Raw genomic sequence first — 17,760 nt, 5'->3', positions numbered from 1 at the left:
TATCTCACCATCGAGACTCAACCAATTCAGAATAGTTTGTGGCACAAAAACGAAGTTTCTGGAGTAGAACAACTACTTTTAAAGTAAGGACTGTGCAATTAAACAGGAAATAATACTTTCAAACCAGGAACAAACTACCGGTATGTTACATAGTGTTGTATTATGTTTATATAGAGAGAGATGACGACGATGGTGACGACAACAATAGCAATAATACTAATAATGTATGTTGTAGGCAAGCCTTTGAACCAAGCCTCCTCCTCTTCTTGCTCCTCCTTGTCCACTTTCTGGAGTTTCTTGCAACGAAGACCTCGAGGGAAAGGCCAGGCTTTGCCCTCCAAAACAGGGTTGTTTTCTGCAGGGCAGAGAAGGCCCCATTGTTCGGCCCGGCTGGGAATTCCAGTTTCCCGTTTGCCCCCGTTTGCTTTGCAGCCTCCGTGGCTGCAGAGATAATAGTCGAGCGCAGACAGCGTCTGAATGGGACCTCTGTTTCCGATCCCACTCCGGACTGGGATGCCTTTGTCTTTTGGGGCCACCCATTTGCTCCTGCGTCGGGTTCCCAAGAGTGCATCTAGACGGTGCAATGAATGCAGTTTGACCTCGCCTTTAACTACCATGGCAAACTGCATTCATTGCACTGTCTAGAACAGTGATGGCCAACCTATGACACGCGTGTCAGCACTGACACGCCTAGCCAATTTTGCTGACACGCTGTCACATGCAGATTGATTGGATGACTATGTCTTTTGTGGCCAAATTCGGTGTGATTTGGTCCATAATACAGTAGAGTCTCACTTATCCAACACTCGCTTATCCAAGCTTCTGGATTATCCAAGCCATTTTTGTAGTCAATGTTTTCAATATATCGTGGTATTTTGGTGCTAAATTCGTAAATACAGTAATTACAACATAACATTACTGCATATTGAACTACTTTTTCTGTCAAATTTGTTGTATAACATGATGCTTTGGTGCTTAATTTGTAAAATCATAACCTAATTTGATGTTTAATAGGCTTTTCCTTAATCCCTCCTTATTATCCACGATATTCGCTTATCCAAGCTTCTGCCGGCCCGTTTAAATTGGATAAGTGAGACTCTACTGTATATAACTGTATTTAATAAATCAAAAACTATTTACTACCATTATTTCCATGTACAACAATCTATGGTACCCCTTGCAGTTTCCATGCTGATTTCTCTCCATTCTAGTTTCAATGTAGTCATGAGCAATGAATAATATAATAATAATATAATAGTAATAATATAATAATATACTACAATAATAATAGAATGATTATATATATGTGTGTGTGTGTGTGTGTATACACACACACACACATATATATATAATCATTCTATTATTATTGTAGTATATTATTATATTATTATATTATTATATATATATATATGTAATGTGCATAATTCCCATGGAGTAAACAACAAAACCACTGGACCAAATCACACCAAATTTGGCCACAAAAGACATAGTCATGCAATCAATCTGCAAGCGGCAGCGTGTCAGCAAAGATGGCTAGGCGTGTCAGTGCTGACATGCGTGTCATAGGTTGGCCATCACTGCTCTATAGAGTGTGGCATCCTTGTTGTAGTTTAGCCGTCTCTGCCTCCCCAAACTACAACTCCCAGGGCTCTATAGCATTGATCCATGGCACTTAAAAGTGGTGTCAAGCTGCATTCGTTCTGCAGTGTAGATGAGAAGGGAGAAGAGAAGGGAACCCTTCTTGCAAACTTCAAGGCAGGGGTTAGCAAGGACAGGTGGATAATAAACATATGTACTTGTTATAACCACAAAGCACATGAAGTCCAAGTGTCTGGGGTTCGCTTCTGAATAACAGTCTCTTCCCAAGGGCCTGGGATATATTATTATTATTATTATTATTATTATTATTATTATTATTATTATTATTATTATATTTTACATGTACATAACATCACAGTATACATGCACATTAGGTCCAAGTGTCTGGGATTCGTCTCTGAATATCAGGCTCTTCCAAGGGTCTGGAATATTATTATTATACAGTAGAGTCTCACTTATCCAACACTCGCTTATCCAACGTTCTGGATTATCCAACGCATTTTTGTAGTCAATGTTTTCAATACATCGTGATATTTTGGTGCTAAATTCATAAATACAGTAACTGCTAAGTAGCATTACTGCATATTGAACTACTTTTTTTGGTCAAATTTGTTGTTTAACATGATGTTTTGGTGCTTAATTTGTAAAATCATAACCTAATTTGATGTTTAATAGACTTCTCCTTCATCCCTCCTTATTATCCAACATATTCGCTTATCCAACGTTCTGCCGGCCCGTTTATGTTGGATAAGTGAGACTCTACTGTAATTACTATTATTGACACAACGACGTTGTATGACACAGCAAGCAAGATAGATATGCTGGTTTTCCAGAATTGATGCAGCCTGGCACTACTTTAACTGCCATGGCATACTGGGATTTTGCAGTTTGTTAGCAGAGAAAAATGAAGTCCTTCTGGAACATGGCCACACAGCCCGAAAGACATACAACAACCAAAATGAAGTCCGTGTGAAACTGCAACTCGCAAGGTTATAGAGCAGGGGTCCTCAAACTTTTTAAGCAGGGGGCCGGTCCACAATCCTTCAGACTGTTAAAGGGCCAAATTATCATTTGAAAAAGAAATACGAACAAATCCCTATGCACACTGCACATGTCTTATTTGTAGTGCAAAACAACAACAATGAAAGAACAATAAAATATTTTAAAATGAAAACAATTTTAACCAACATAAACCTATCAGGCCAATGAGATAGTCAAGTTAATTAGGATTGTTGTTGTTGTTGTTGTTGTTGTTGTTGTTGTGTGCCTTCAAGTCAAGTGGGCGAGCCTAAGTCTAAAATTATTTATTTATTCATTTACTACATTTATTTACTACATTTATATCCCACCCTTCTCACCCCGAAGGGAACTCAGAGCAGATGTATGTACATATAATATATTATATTATTAGCATAGCACAATATTAGCATTATATATTACTATATTGAACTATACCACTATACTGTAATATTATATGTAATATATAACATGTAATTAATATTATTATATGGTATTATTATTAGTATTACATTGTATAACGATAATATTATCATATGTATATATAATATATTATATTATTAAAACTGATATAAAAATATTATATTATAAATGAGGGCGGGGGCCAGGTAAATGACCTTGGAGGGCCGCATCCGGCCCCCGGGCCTTAGTTTGGGGACCCCTGTTATAGAGCATTGCACCATGGCAGTTAAAGTGGATTATTTCCTATAGTTTGAAGCACTTAAAATCCTTCGTTTGGATAGAATATCAATCCACATGCTGCAAAAGAAAGGCAGCACTTCTCGGAACTGCGCACACTCTGCAAAAATACCACTATTATCCCAGACCCTTGGAAGAGCCTGATATTCAGAGATGAATCCCAGACACTTCGGCCTAATGTGCATGTATACTGTGATGTTATGCACATGTAAAATATAATAATAATAATAATAATAATAATAATAATAATAATAATAATAATAATCAGCTGATGACCCAAAATGCAGACTATGCAAGGAAACCAACGAAACCATGGATCATATCCTCAGCTGCTGTAAGAAAATCGCACAGACAGACTACAAACAGAGGCACAACTCTGTGGCCCAAATGATTCATTGGAACTTATGCCTCAAGTACCACCTCCCAGCAGTAAAGAACTGGTGGGATCACAAACCTGCAAAAGTATTGGAAAATGAGCACGCAAAGATACTGTGGGACTTCCGAATCCAGACTGACAAAGTTCTGGAACACAACACACCAGACATCACAGTTGTGGAAAAGAAAAAGGTTTGGATCATTGATGTCGCCATCCCAGGTGACAGTTGCATTGACGAAAAACAACAGGAAAAACTCAGCCGCTGTCAGGACCTCAAGACTGAACTTCAAAGACTCTGGCAGAAACCAGTGCAGGTGGTCCCGGTGGTGATGGGCACACTGGGTGCCGTGCCAAAAGATCTCAGCCGGCATTTGGAAACAATAGACATTGACAAAATCACGATCTGCCAACTGCAAAAGGCCACCCTGCTGGGATCTGCACGCATCATCCGAAAATACATCACACAGTCCTAGACACTTGGGAAGTGTTTGACTTGTGATTTTGTGATACGAAATCCAGCATGTCTATCTTGTTTGCTGTGTCATACAATAAAGTAATAAAAATAATAATTTATGTTGGGGATTGCTCAGCAGAGGAGGCTGAAGAGCCTGAAAAACTACAACTCCCAGGCTCCCATCGCCTTGGTCAATCATTCTGGAATTGCTTCTCTGTCCCAAGACCTTCCTTGGAGGGCAAAGGCCTTCTTCTTTCCCCATTTGTCACAGCGTCTATTTTGCTTCTCCGCAGCCAGCGTGACTTTGTTAACACCCTTCCTTTGCTTCTCTCTGCTTTCAGTCCAGTTCCTCATCTGCGGTTTTCGGCAAAAGGAAAGGCCTTGCAAGCAGAAATCCCCCAAAGGCCAGGGCGGAAGTTTTCGGCCAAAGGCGAGCAGGGAGTCCAGGTTGGGAGTCCAGTCCAAAAGCTGCGGAAAAAGACAGCCAAAGACAGCCAGGTTGGTGCATTGCCCGTATTTTTTGGGATTTTTAAATGCCTTTAATTGCTGTTTCGGGTTTGAAAAATGCAGGAAGTGGGCTGGGTAGGATTTAGGAAGATCCCTGAAGCTTACAAGTGTATTGCAGGTCTTCAGGGTTCATAGGGCTTGGTTCCAGGAAAGGGGAACCCCAAAGACCATCTATCCCGTCCCCATTCAGGGATATAGCAAGTCTTGGGTCTCTGGTAAAGGGACCCTCAAAGGACATCTATCCTGTCCCCATCCAGGAATATAGTAAGCCATTGGTATCTAATAAAGGGACCCCCAAAGACCATCTGTCCTGTCCCCATTCTGGAATATAATATGCCATGGATATCTGATAGAGTTTGGTTCCAGGAAGGGGGCACCCAAAGGCCATTTATCCTGTCCTCATTCAGGAATATAGCAAGCTATGGGTCTCTAGTAAAGGGACCTCCAAAGGCCATATATCCCATCCCCATTCAGGGATATAGGAAGCCATGGGTCTCTGATAAAGGGACCCCAAAGGCCATCTATCCCATCCCCATTCAGGAATATAGCAAGCCATGGGTCTCTAGTAAAGGGACCCCAAAGGCCATCTATCCCATCCCCATTCAGGAATATAGCAAGCCATGGGTCTCTAATAAAGGGACCCCAAAGGCCATCTATCCCATCCCCATTCAGGAATATAGCAAGCCATGGGTCTCTAATAAAGGGACCCCAAAGGCCATCTATCCCATCCCCATTCAGGAATATAGCAAGCCATGGGTATCTAATAAAGGGACCCCAAAGGCCATCTATCCCATCCCCATTCAGGAATATAGCAAGCCATGGGTATCTAATAAAGGGACCCCAAAGGCCATCTATCCCATCCCCATTCAGGAATATAGCAAGCCATGGGTATCTAATAAAGGGACCCCAAAGGCCATCTATCCCATCCCCATTCAGGAATATAGCAAGCCATGGGTCTCTAATAAAGGGACCCCAAAGGCCATCTATCCCATCCCCATTCAGGAATATAGCAAATCATGGGTATCTAATAAAGGGACCCCAAAGGCCATCTATCCCATCCCCATTCAGGAATATAGCAAGCCATGGGTATCTAATAAAGGGACCCCAAAGGCCATCTATCCCATCCCCATTCAGGAATATAGCAAGCCATGGGTCTCTAATAAAGGGACCCCAAAGGCCATCTATCCCATCCCCATTCAGGAATATAGCAAATCATGGGTATCTAATAAAGGGACCCCAAAGGCCATCTATCCCATCCCCATTCAGGAATATAGCAAGCCATGGGTATCTAATAAAGGGACCCCAAAGGCCATCTATCCCATCCCCATTCAGGAATATAGCAAGCCATGGGTATCTAATAAAGGGACCCCAAAGGCCATCTATCCCATCCCCATTCAGGAATATAGCAAATCATGGGTATCTAATAAAGGGACCCCAAAGGCCATCTATCCCATCCCCATTCAGGAATATAGCAAGCCATGGGTCTCTAGTAAAGGGACCCCAAAGGCCATCTATCCCATCCCCATTCAGGAATATAGCAAGCCATGGGTATCTAATAAAGGGACCCCAAAGGCCATCTATCCCATCCCCATTCAGGAATATAGCAAGCCATGGGTATCTAATAAAGGGACCCCAAAGGCCATCTATCCCATCCCCATTCAGGAATATAGCAAGCCATGGGTCTCTAATAAAGGGACCCCAAAGGCCATCTATCCCATCCCCATTCAGGAATATAGCAAGCCATGGGTATCTAATAAAGGGACCCCAAAGGCCATCTATCCCATCCCCATTCAGGAATATAGCAAGCCATGGGTCTCTAGTAAAGGGACCCCAAAGGCCATCTATCCCATCCCCATTCAGGAATATAGCAAACCATGGGTATCTAATAAAGGGACCCCAAAGGCCATCTATCCCGTCCCCATTCAGGGATATAGCAAGTCTTGGGTCTCTGGTAAAGGGACCCTCAAAGGACATCTATCCTGTCCCCATCCAGGAATATAGTAAGCCATTGGTATCTAATAAAGGGACCCCCAAAGACCATCTGTCCTGTCCCCATTCTGGAATATAATATGCCATGGATATCTGATAGAGTTTGGTTCCAGGAAGGGGGCACCCAAAGGCCATTTATCCTGTCCTCATTCAGGAATATAGCAAGCTATGGGTCTCTAGTAAAGGGACCCCCAAAGGCCATCTATCCCATCTCCATTCAGGAATATAGCAAGCTATGGGTCTCTAGTAAAGGGACCTCCAAAGGCCATATATCCCATCCCCATTCAGGGATATAGGAAGCCATGGGTCTCTGATAAAGGGACCCCAAAGGCCATCTATCCCATCCTCATTCAGGAATATAGCAAGCTATGGGTCTCTAGTAAAGGGACCTCCAAAGTCATCTATCCCATCTCCATTCAGGGATATAGTAAGCATTAGTATCTGATAAAGGGAACCCCAAAGGCCATCTATCACATCCCCATTCAGGAGTATAGTAAGCTATGGATCTCTGATAGAGTTTGGTTCCAGTAAAGGGACCCCTAAAAGCCATCTATCCTATCATTAAGGAATCTAGCAAGCCATGGTCATCGTATAGAGTTTGATTCAGGAAAGGGACCTCCTAAGGCCATCTATCCCATCCCCATTCAGGAATATAGTAAGCCATTGGTATCTAATAAAGGGACCCCCAAAGGCCATCTATCCCATCCCCATCCAGGAATATAATATGCCATGGATATCTGTTAGAGTTTGGTTCCAGGAAAGGAGCACCGAAAGGCCATCTGTCCTATCCTCATTCAGTAATCTAGCAAGCCATGGTCATCGGATAGAGTTTGATGCAGAAAAGGGACCCCCAAAGGCCATCTATCCCATCCCCATTCAGGAATATAGCAAGCTATGAGTTTCTGATAGAGTTTGGTTGCAGGAAAGGGACCTCCAAATGCTATCTATCCCGTCCCCATCCAGGAATATAGTAAGCAATTGGTATCTGATAAAGGGACCCCCAAAGCCCATCTATCCCGTCCCCATCCAGGAATATAATATGCCATGGATATCTGATAGAGTTTGGTTCCAGGAAAGGGGCACCCAAAGGCCATCTGTCCTATCCTCATTCAGGAATCTAGCAAGCCATGGTCATCGGATAGAGTTTGATGCAGAAAAGGGACCCCCAAAGGCCATCTATCCCATCACCATTCAGGAATATAGCAAGCTGTGGATCTCTGATAGAGTTTGGTTCCAGGAAAAGGCCCTCCAAAGGCCATCTATCCCATCCCCATTCAGGAATATAGCAAGCCATTGGTATCTAAAAAAGGGACCCCCAAAGGCCATCTATCCCATCCTCATTCAGGAATCTAGCAAGCCATGGTCATTGGATAGAGTTTGGTTCCAGGAAAGGGACCCCCAAAGACCATCTATCCCATCCCCATTCAGGAATATAGTAAGCCATTGGTATCTAATAAAGGGACCCCCAAAGGCCATCTATCCTGTCCCCATTCAGGAATATAATATGTCATGGATATCTGATAAGTTTGGTTCCAGAAAGGGGACCCCCAAAGGCCATCTATCCTGTCCTCATTCAGGAATATAGCAAGCTATGGGTCTGTAGTAAAGGGACCTCCAAAGGCCATCTATCCCATCTCCATTCAGGAATATAGTAAGCCATTGGTATCTGATAAAGGGAACCCCAAGGCCATATATTCCATCCCCATTCAGGAATATAGTAAGCCATGAGTATCTGGTAGAGTTTGGTTCCAGGAAAGTTTCCCCAAAGGCCATCTATCCCACCCCCATTCAGGAAAATAGCACGCCATTTGTCTCTGAGAGGTTTTGGTTCCAGTAAAAGGACCCCCAAAGGCCATCTATCCCATCCCCATTCAGGAATATAGGAAACCATGGGTTTCTGATAAGAGTTTGGTTCCAGGGAAGGGGTCCCCAGAGGTCATCTATCTCATCCCCATTCAGGAATATAGAAAGTCATGGGTCTCTGATAAAGGGACCCCCAAAGGCCATCTATCCCATCCCCATTCAGGAATATAGTAAGCTATTCATATCTGCTAGAGTTTGTTATTTACGTTAATATTGTTAGAAAAGGGGAATTATTTGCTGTGGTTGTTGTTGTAGTTGTCCTGTCCATTTATAGCCCTTTCAGGATGTGACTCAAGGCTGCTATTAAAATAATAAAAAGAAAGTAAATAGTAATACTAATGTGGAGCCCTCTTGGAGGGCGTTCTTACCACATTTTTGGAGCGGTTTTTGGGCTAATTTAAGTCCCAGCGAAACTGTTTTTTGCAAAAGGAAGCGAGCAGGAAGTTAGGTCACTTCTTGTTCTTAAAATAAGGTCTCCCCGGGGACTAAAACGGCCAAAGAAAGCCCTAAAGATGGTCTAGATGCCCTCTATGTACCCCCATGGCCTTTTAGGGAGGCATTTGGGAACAAGGGAGCTTTTAGATTTATTTTTGTTTTATTTTATATTTTGCAAAGGCAAGTGTATTGGGAAGAGGCAGCCCTGCAAAGTCTTTCAATTTGTTTTATATTTTTATTTAATTTTATTTATTTTGTATAGTAGTTTACTTTGCATAATTTATGTTATTTTGTTAATTTATTTTATTATTTTATTATTCTATGTATGTTTTTGTATATTGTAGTATTTCATTATATTATTATATTTTATTTTGTTGTATTATTATTTTAGTGTATTATATTATTTCATTATATTAATTTATTACAATATTTTATTATATTATTTTATTATTCTGTGTATTTATATATTATGTTTTCATTATTTCATTATATTATTATATTTTATTGTATTATTATTCTATTTTGCTATTTTATTTTATTTTATTATTTTGTTATTTTATTACTTAAGCTATTAAATTATACAGTAGAGTCTCACTTATCCAACACTCACTTATCCAACGTTCTGGATTATCCAACACATTTTTGTAGTCAATGTTTTCAATATATCATGATATTTTGGTGCTAAATTCGTAAATACAGTAATTACCACATAGCATTAATGTGTAATGAACTACTTTTTCTGTCAAATTTGTTGTATAACATGATGTTTTGGTGCTTAATTTGTCAAATCATAACCTAATTTGATGTTTAATAGGCTTTTCCATAATCTCTCCTTATTATCCAACATATTCACTTATCCAACATTCTGCTGGCCCGTTTACGTTGGATAAGCGAGACTCTACTGTATATTATTTTATCGCAGTGTTTCATTATTTCATTTTATTGTATTATTATTTTATTATTTTGCTATTTTATTGATTACAGTAGAGTCTCACTTATCCAACATAAACAGGCCGGCAGAACGTTGGATAAGCGAAAATGTTGGATAATAAGGATGGACTAAGGAAAAGCCTATTAAACATCAAATTAGGTTATGATTTTACAAATTAAGAACCAAAATGTCATGTTTTACAACAAAATGATAGAAAAAGCAGTTCAATATACAATAATGTTATGTAGTAATTACTGTATTTATGACTTTAGCACCAAAACATTGCAATGTATTGAAAACATTGACTAGAAAAACATTGACTACTAAAAGGCAGACTGCGTTGGATAATACAGAATGTTGGATAAGCGAAAGTTGGATATGTGAGACTCTACTGTAATTAATTAAATTATTTTATTTTATTATTTCATTATTATTATATTATATTTTAGTTTATTTTTATATCTGCCATGGCCACACTCTGAGGCTGAGAGAGTGTGACCTGTCTTAGCTCAAATCCTTTTCCTCCTCCTCCTCCTCCTCCTCCTCCTCCATGTTTTCCAAACTCATTAGGTTCTTTAATACTTTGGTATCAATTTGCATGTATTTGGTATTTCAAAACCAATGGAGACGTTGTTGTAGTCCAGCCTGTGATAGTGTCTGATGTGTCTGATGTCAATGAGGTTTCTAGGCCTGTGTTTGATCACAATGGGGATTATGGGTTTATTGACAGGCCTGACTTCAAGCCTGAGGTTTCTGCAGAACATAAGGAGGATGTTCAAGGCCACATTCCTGAGAGAGGCCTTCCGCAGGTTTTCTCTGAAAATTGTTTTTTTGAGGAAGATTTGTCAGATGCAGATGTAGAAGTTAATGAGCTTGAAGATAGACAACAAGACTTTTGTAAACAAAGAGAGAGTTCATATGTCTTTCGAAGATCAGCCTGTCTTCGGGGGAAAAGAGGGAAGGGAAATCGTTATCTGGTGGGAAAGTGAAATGGAATGTGTTCTGACGGGATAATGGTGTGCAAAAATCATCATCCTCGTCTCACCTCCTTCTCCAGACTGTATTCCCATGCTGAGAAACAGCACTGGTCAAACAAACACTCCAGCAGACAAAGTCCAACTGCTGATTAACTTTATTTACATGTCTATTTACAGTTTGCATTTCTCGGCTTCAGAGCATAGCAGTCATAGTCCATCTTCAGAGAATGCTCAAGCCGAACACCACAGATAAGATAAACAACATTCCTCAGTCCGGAGGAAGTTCCAACCCTCAAAGGCAGGAAATCAAGCCTGATAGGTCATAGCAATCACAACAGGCTGTCAGTCAAAACTAGCCTGCTGTTAACTATTTCATTACTGAAAAATACACACTCTTGCTCATCAGCAGTAAACACTTGATTTACATTCCATACAAATACAACCATACTCCAACATGTTCTTCTTACTGCAAGAGACAGGAAAGGCTTTAAAAGTGAAAAGGAAAAGCTTTTTGCCTCAGTGTAGTCAATGTTGATTATTCATGCCAGTCTTGCCAAGTTCCTGCTCTGTGATTCCAAGTGGATTTCTAGTTTCATGGTTCCTGTCTTGCCAAGTTCCTGTCCTGTGATTCCAAGTGGTTTTCTAGTTCCATGGTTCCAGTTTTGCTAAATTCATGTTTTGAATATTGGGATTTTACGCTGCCTTGTGCTTCTGGATTTTGCAACCTTGTACCTTCTGTTGTTGATGGCTTTCATGGCCGGAATAACTGGGTTGTTGTGCATTTTCCGGCCCGGGCTGTGGCACAGGCTGGTGAGCAGCCAGCTGCAGCCAGCTGCAACAAATCACTCTGACCAAGAGGTAATGAGTTTGAGGCCAGCTCGGAGCCTATGTTTGTCTTGTCTTTGTTCTATGTTAAAGGCACTGAATGTCTGTGCCTTATATGTGTAATGTGATCCGCCCTGAGTCCCCTTCGGGGTGAGAAGGGCGGAATATAAATACTGTAAATAAATAAATGTTCCAGGCTGTCCGGCCATGTTCCAGAAGCATTCTCTCCTGACGTTTTGCCCAGAGGTTGTACCTTACAACCTCTGAGGATGCCTGCCATAGATGTGGGCAAAACATCAGGAGAGAATGCTTCTGGAACATGGCCAGACAGCCTGGAAAATGCACAACAACCCACTTGTACCTTGTGTTTTATCCTTGTACCTTAGAAGTTATAGACTAATAGTTATCTTTTCGGACTATACTTTTATATCATTTGTTATTGCTTGGCTTTTATAGATTCTTCAATAAACTGCTTGCTGATAATACTCAACTGGTGGGGCGTTTTAAGGTCAGAGGGGTTCCAGCTCTGGGATACAACACATGTGCAAACGGATTGTGTGTATTTTTAGGGCTGCTTCCGCCTTTAAGGAACAGCATAACTGGTTAACTGAAATGCCATTGGCCATAAGCGAGCCATCCAATCTTGAACCCTTCTTCCGTCAATCCCTCTCTTGTTTTCATCATGGGTTGGTTATCTGTGAACTTGTATCTTGTCCTTGCATCTTATCCGCTCTTGGGTGTTCTTTCGTTGTCTCCCGGAAAGCTTCCTGTGGCGAAATCCAGAGCAGAGCCTCATGCCCATGTTCCGGTCCATGCCTCCACCAAACTCTCAGAAGTGCTTTTCTTGTGAGATTGTTTGCAAGGCTTTTGTCTTTCTTTCCTTTCTATGGGTCCTGTCTAGCTATCTGTCTCCATCTATACATCCATGCATCTTTCTTTCCTTTTCATGGGATCTACCTGTCTGTCTGTCTGTCTGTCTGTGTCTGGTTAACCTAATCCCCCTACCAAGTCTATGAGAAGTAAAAATTAGAGCCCCTTCAGATCTGCAAGCACAAATTTTGATTATTCAGACTATCATTGCTTACCTTTCTACCAATTTACATTGCTATAGCAGCAATAGATGACATAGTGGAAGTGACCCAAGTTGGTCTACCCACAGCTGGAAGGCAAAGACTAATTCACGGGGTGGGAAGGCAGGATTTGACCTGGATTGCAGGTGGAAACTGTGGAAACTAGACGTCTCCCACTGCTTCATCTAATCCAGTTTCCCTCAACCTGCGGGTCAAGACCTCTGGGGAGGGGGTCGCGAGGTGGGTTTCAGAGGGGTCTCCAAAGACCATCAGAAAACACATATTTCTGACTGTCTTAGGAACACAAAAAATCCCTCTAGTATTTTCTGTTGGTCCTGGGGGTTCTGTGTGGGAAGTTTGGCCCAATTCTATCATTGGTGAGGTTCAAGGGGCTCTTTGAGTGTAGGTGAACCATAAATCCCAGCAACTACAACTCCCAAATGTCAAGGTCTTTCCCCCCGGAACTCCACCAGTGTTTACATTTGGGTCCAGATCCATCATTGTTTGAGTCCACAGTGCTCTCTGTGTGTAGGTGAACTACAACTCCAAAACTCAAGGTCAGTGCCCACCAAACCCTTCCAGTATTTCCTGTTGGTCATGGGAGTTCTGTGTGCCAAGTTTGGTTCAATTCCATCGCTCTCTCTCTCTCCATCTATTTTTCTCTCTCCTTCGCATACGTTTATCTCTCTCTGTCTCTATCCATCCTTATATTTTCCTGTCCTTCTCATGGTATCTTTTTAATCAATGAAAGCAATCCTGGATCTATCTCTCTCTCTCTCTCTCTCTCTCTCTCTCAGGGGTCCCCAAACTAAGGCCCAGGGGCCAGATGTGGCCCTCCAAGGTCTTTTACCTGGCCCCTGTCCTTAACTTTAGACTTAGGGTTGACCTACGTCTACCTGGTCTTTGGAGGTCTCTTTGCTTACCTATAGCCTTATGAGATCGTCTAGATGGTCTTTGGAGGTCTGTTTGCTTAGCTACGGCCGTATGAGACCATCTAGATGGCTTTTGGAGGTCACTTTTGTTACTTATGGTCATATGAGACCATCTAGATGGCCTTTGAGGGTCCATTTCCTTATCTATGGTTTTATGAGATCGTCTTGATGGACTTTGGGGCCCCTTTCCTTACCTATGGTCTTATGAAACCATCTAGATGGTCTTTGAGGATCCCTTTCCTTATCTATGGTGCCATGAGACCATCTAGATGGCTTTTGGAGGTCACTTTTATTACCTATGGTCTTATGAGACCATCTAGATGGTCTTTGAGGATCCCTTTCCTTATCTATGGTGTTATGAGACTATCTAGATGGCTTTTGGAGGTTACTTTTATTACCTATGGTCCTATGAGACCATCTAGATGGTCTTTGAGGATCCCTTTCCTTATCTTTCGTCTTATGAGACCATCTAGATGGCTTTTGGAGGTCACTTTTGTTACCTATGGTCCTATGAGACCATCTAGATGGTCTTTGAGGATCCCTTTCCTTATCTTTCATCTTATGAGACCATCTAGATGGCTTTTGGAGGTCACTTTTATTACCTATGGTCCTATGAGACCATCTAGATGGTCTTTGAGGATCCCTTTCCTTATCTTTCGTCTTATGAGACCATCTAGATGGCTTTTGGAGGTCACTTTCCTTACCTATGGTCTTACGAGACCATCTAGATGGTCTTTGAAGGTCTCTTTGCTTACCTATGGTCTTATGAGATCATTTAGATCAGGGATCCCCAAACTAAGGTGCATGGGCTGGATGCGGCCCCCCAAGGTCATTGACCTGGCCTCTGTCCTAAACTTTAGACTTAGGGTTGACCTAAGTCAGAAATGACTTGAAGGCACACAACAACAACAATCCTAATTTTGGACTATTTCATCCTAGTCCGGCCCCCCAACAGTCTGAGGGACTGTGAATCGGCCCTCCACTTAAAAAGTTTGAGGACCCTGATCTATCTGTCTGTCTGTCTGTCTGTCTGTCTGTCTGTCTATCTATCTATCTATCTATCTATCTATCTATCTATCTATCTATCTATCTATCTATCTATATCTATCTATATCTATCTAGCTGTGTATGAAGGCAATCCTGCATTTGATTGCCAAGATTGCCAATGATTATCCTTTTCTTCCCTGGCCATGACTTTATTACTGATTGATTTTTAAAAAACATTTGCTTTGAGCTACCTTTTCTGGCTTCTTTGGAACTCTTGCGTCAATCTCTCGACTTAAGGCTCTTACAAAAGGTGCTAATGCGAGTTGCTTAATCCTGGGCAGGAATGCGTTTTTGCAAAAAGGGGTTTGACCGCGGATTCACGCAGATGGGAAAAGAGTTTTCATTAAATTCAGAGGAGAAAAGGAAAATGTTTTGGGCTTTTGGGTTTCGCCCCATTAGTGCCAAAATGGGTCTATTTAGAATGGAAGAATAGCCATGGCCCTTGTATGGAGGGCGAAACAAGAGTTGGGAGGGGCACCCAGAGGCCATCTAGTCCACCCACATTCTGCTCAATTCAGCATCTCCAGCTAAAGCAGTGGCTCCCAACCTGTGATCCATGCACCACCCGTGGTTCCTAAGAACTAAAATTATTATTATTATTATTATTATTAAACTTTATTTGTATCCCGCTAGCATCTCCCGAAGGACTCAATGCAGCTTACAAAGGCCAAGGCCTCAACACACAATATAACAATACAAAACAAAAGGCAAATTAAAAACAATTAAAACAGTATAAACAGCAAGCAATAAACTATACGCTAAAACACAATAAAACTGGGCCGGGCCAGAGTAATGGGTACAAGATTAAAAGTGCTGATGTGACAGGTGATATATAAGGCTTCTAGGGCAAGTGCAGAGTGTGATATACGATCTTGGTTCTAATAAAGTGCTTATGGGACTTGGAATTGGAGATTTCCTATTAATCTGGGAAGGCACATTGGAACAGCCAGGTCTTCAAGTTCTTTCTGAAGACTGCCAATGTCGGGGCCTGTCTGAGATCCTTGGGGAGGGTGTTCCAGAGTCGGGGGGCCACCACAGAGAAGGCCCTGTCTCGTGTCCCCACCAACCGCGCTTGCGACGCAGGCGGGATCACGAGCAGGGCCTCTCCAGATGACCCAAGTGAACGCGTGGGTTCGTGGACGGAGATGCGGTCACGGAGGTAGGATGGTCCCAAACCGTTCAGGGCTTTGTAGGTAAGCACCTGCACCTTGAATTGGGCTCGGAAAATAAATGGCAGCCAGTGGAGCTCCTTGAACAGGAGGGTTGACCTCTCTCTGGAAGGGGCCCCAGTTAACATCCTGGCTGCCGCTCGTTGGACCAGCTGGAACTTCCGAGCCGTTTTCAAGGGCAGCCCCATGTAGAGCGCATTACAGTAGTCCAGTCTGGAGGTGACCAAGGCATGGACCACCCCGGCCAGATCAGCCTTCGCGAGGTACGGTCGCAGTTGGCGCACGAGTCTCAATTGTGCAAAGGCCCTCCCAGACACCGCCTAGGACGCCTGAGCCTCAAGCGTAAGCGATGAATCCAAGAGGACTCCCAGACTGCGGACCTGTGGCTTCAGGGGGAGTGGAACCCCGTCCAGCACAGGTTGCCACCCTACACCCTATTCAGGTTTACGATCGACCAGGAGGACCTCTGTCTTGTCGGGATTGATCTTCAGCTTGTTCCTCCTCATCCAGATGGACTCAGCGGCCAGGCACTCGTCCAGCACCCGAGAGGCCTCCTTGGAATTAGGTGGAAAGGAGTAGTAGAGTTGTGCGTCATCTGCATAGAGGTGGCACCCAACTCCAAAACTCCGGATGACCTCTCCCAGCGGTTTCATGTAGATGTTAAAGAGCATGGGAGACAGAGTAGAGCCTTGCGGGACCCCACAGCTCAAAGGCCAGGGGTCCGAGCAGGCGTCTCCCAGCTTCACCATCTGGGATCGACCCTCCAGGAAGGACCGGAGCCACGACAAAACCGTGCCCCCGAGACCCATCCCAGAGAGTCGTCCCAGAAGGATACCATGATGGATGGTCTCGAAAGCCGCTGAGATGTCCAAGAGAACCAACAGGGTCACACTCCCCCCGTCCAGCTCTCTACGGAGGTCATCCACCAAGGCCACCAAGGCTGTCTCGGTGCCGTGACCAGGCCTGAAACCAGACTGTGACTGATCTAGGTAGTTGATGTCATCTAGAAAGCCCTGGAGCTGGGAGGCAACCACCCGCTCCAGCACCTTACCCAAGAAAGGGAGGTTGGAGATTGGTCTGAAATTGTTCAGCACCGTGGAGTCAAGGGAAACCTTTTTAAGGAGTGGACGAACCACAGCTTGTTTCAAATAAGATGGAAAACCCCCTGCTCCAACGATGCATTAATGATCAACACAAACCAATCCACCAGCCCCTCCCTGGCCGATTTAATTAGCCAAGACGGGCAAGGGTCCAGAGCCGACGTGGTTGCCCTCACAGCCCCAAGGACCTCCACCACAGTCTCAGGAAGAACAAGCCTAAAAGAATAAAAGAATAAAATATGGTCCACGGCCTCATGGTTACCACACCATTGCAACAAGAGCGACTGGTCCTGCAAAACCCTCTTATAGTCACAACAACAAGCCTCCTGGCTGCTGCTTCTCCTCCTCCATCCTCCCTCGGAGCAGAACCATTCCATGTGGTGCCTGGAAGCAGGGGTGCCTTGGTATCTTTGTTTGAGGCCCGTTCCTGGGGTTATTTGGGGGTGCTGATTCAGAAAATTGCATTGGATGGACCACATCAACTCTAGATTATTAAATATGGTTTTCTGTGGGCAAGCAGATGGCGAATACTGATGGCCTATGTCCTGTATCAGAAACTAGAGCTAATGTGGTCTATCCAATGCAGTTCTCTGAATCAGCACCCCAAAGAACCAAACTGAATCTAAAGTTGACCAAAAACCGATTTGTAAGCCTTCTAGTGGAGCTCCCTGTTATGCAGTGGCTAAACCTTTGAGCTGCTGAACTTGCTGACCAAGGCTAGTAGTTTGAATGGGGTGAGCTCCCACTATTAGCCCCAGCTTCTGTCAATC

The 17,760-nt window shown here is 43.0% G+C and overlaps 1 protein-coding gene across 1 annotated transcript in view; it reads left to right on the top strand.

The window, feature by feature from the left end:
* The first annotated feature begins 4,449 nt into the window (after nt 1–4,449).
* The window catches only part of arap1 (ArfGAP with RhoGAP domain, ankyrin repeat and PH domain 1), a 179,094-nt gene continuing 165,783 nt past the window's right edge, over nt 4,450–17,760 (top strand). Inside the window, exon 1 of the mRNA XM_062977050.1 lies at nt 4,450–4,643. The gene's annotated coding sequence lies outside the window, so the exon portion shown is untranslated. The remainder of the gene's footprint in view (nt 4,644–17,760) is intronic.

This window comes from Anolis carolinensis, chromosome 3 (genome assembly GCF_035594765.1).
Source record: "Anolis carolinensis isolate JA03-04 chromosome 3, rAnoCar3.1.pri, whole genome shotgun sequence".
Classification (NCBI taxonomy): Eukaryota; Metazoa; Chordata; class Lepidosauria; order Squamata; family Dactyloidae; genus Anolis; species Anolis carolinensis.
Note: the sequence above shows the minus strand (reverse complement) of the source record. Positions and strands in the feature narration are given on the sequence as shown.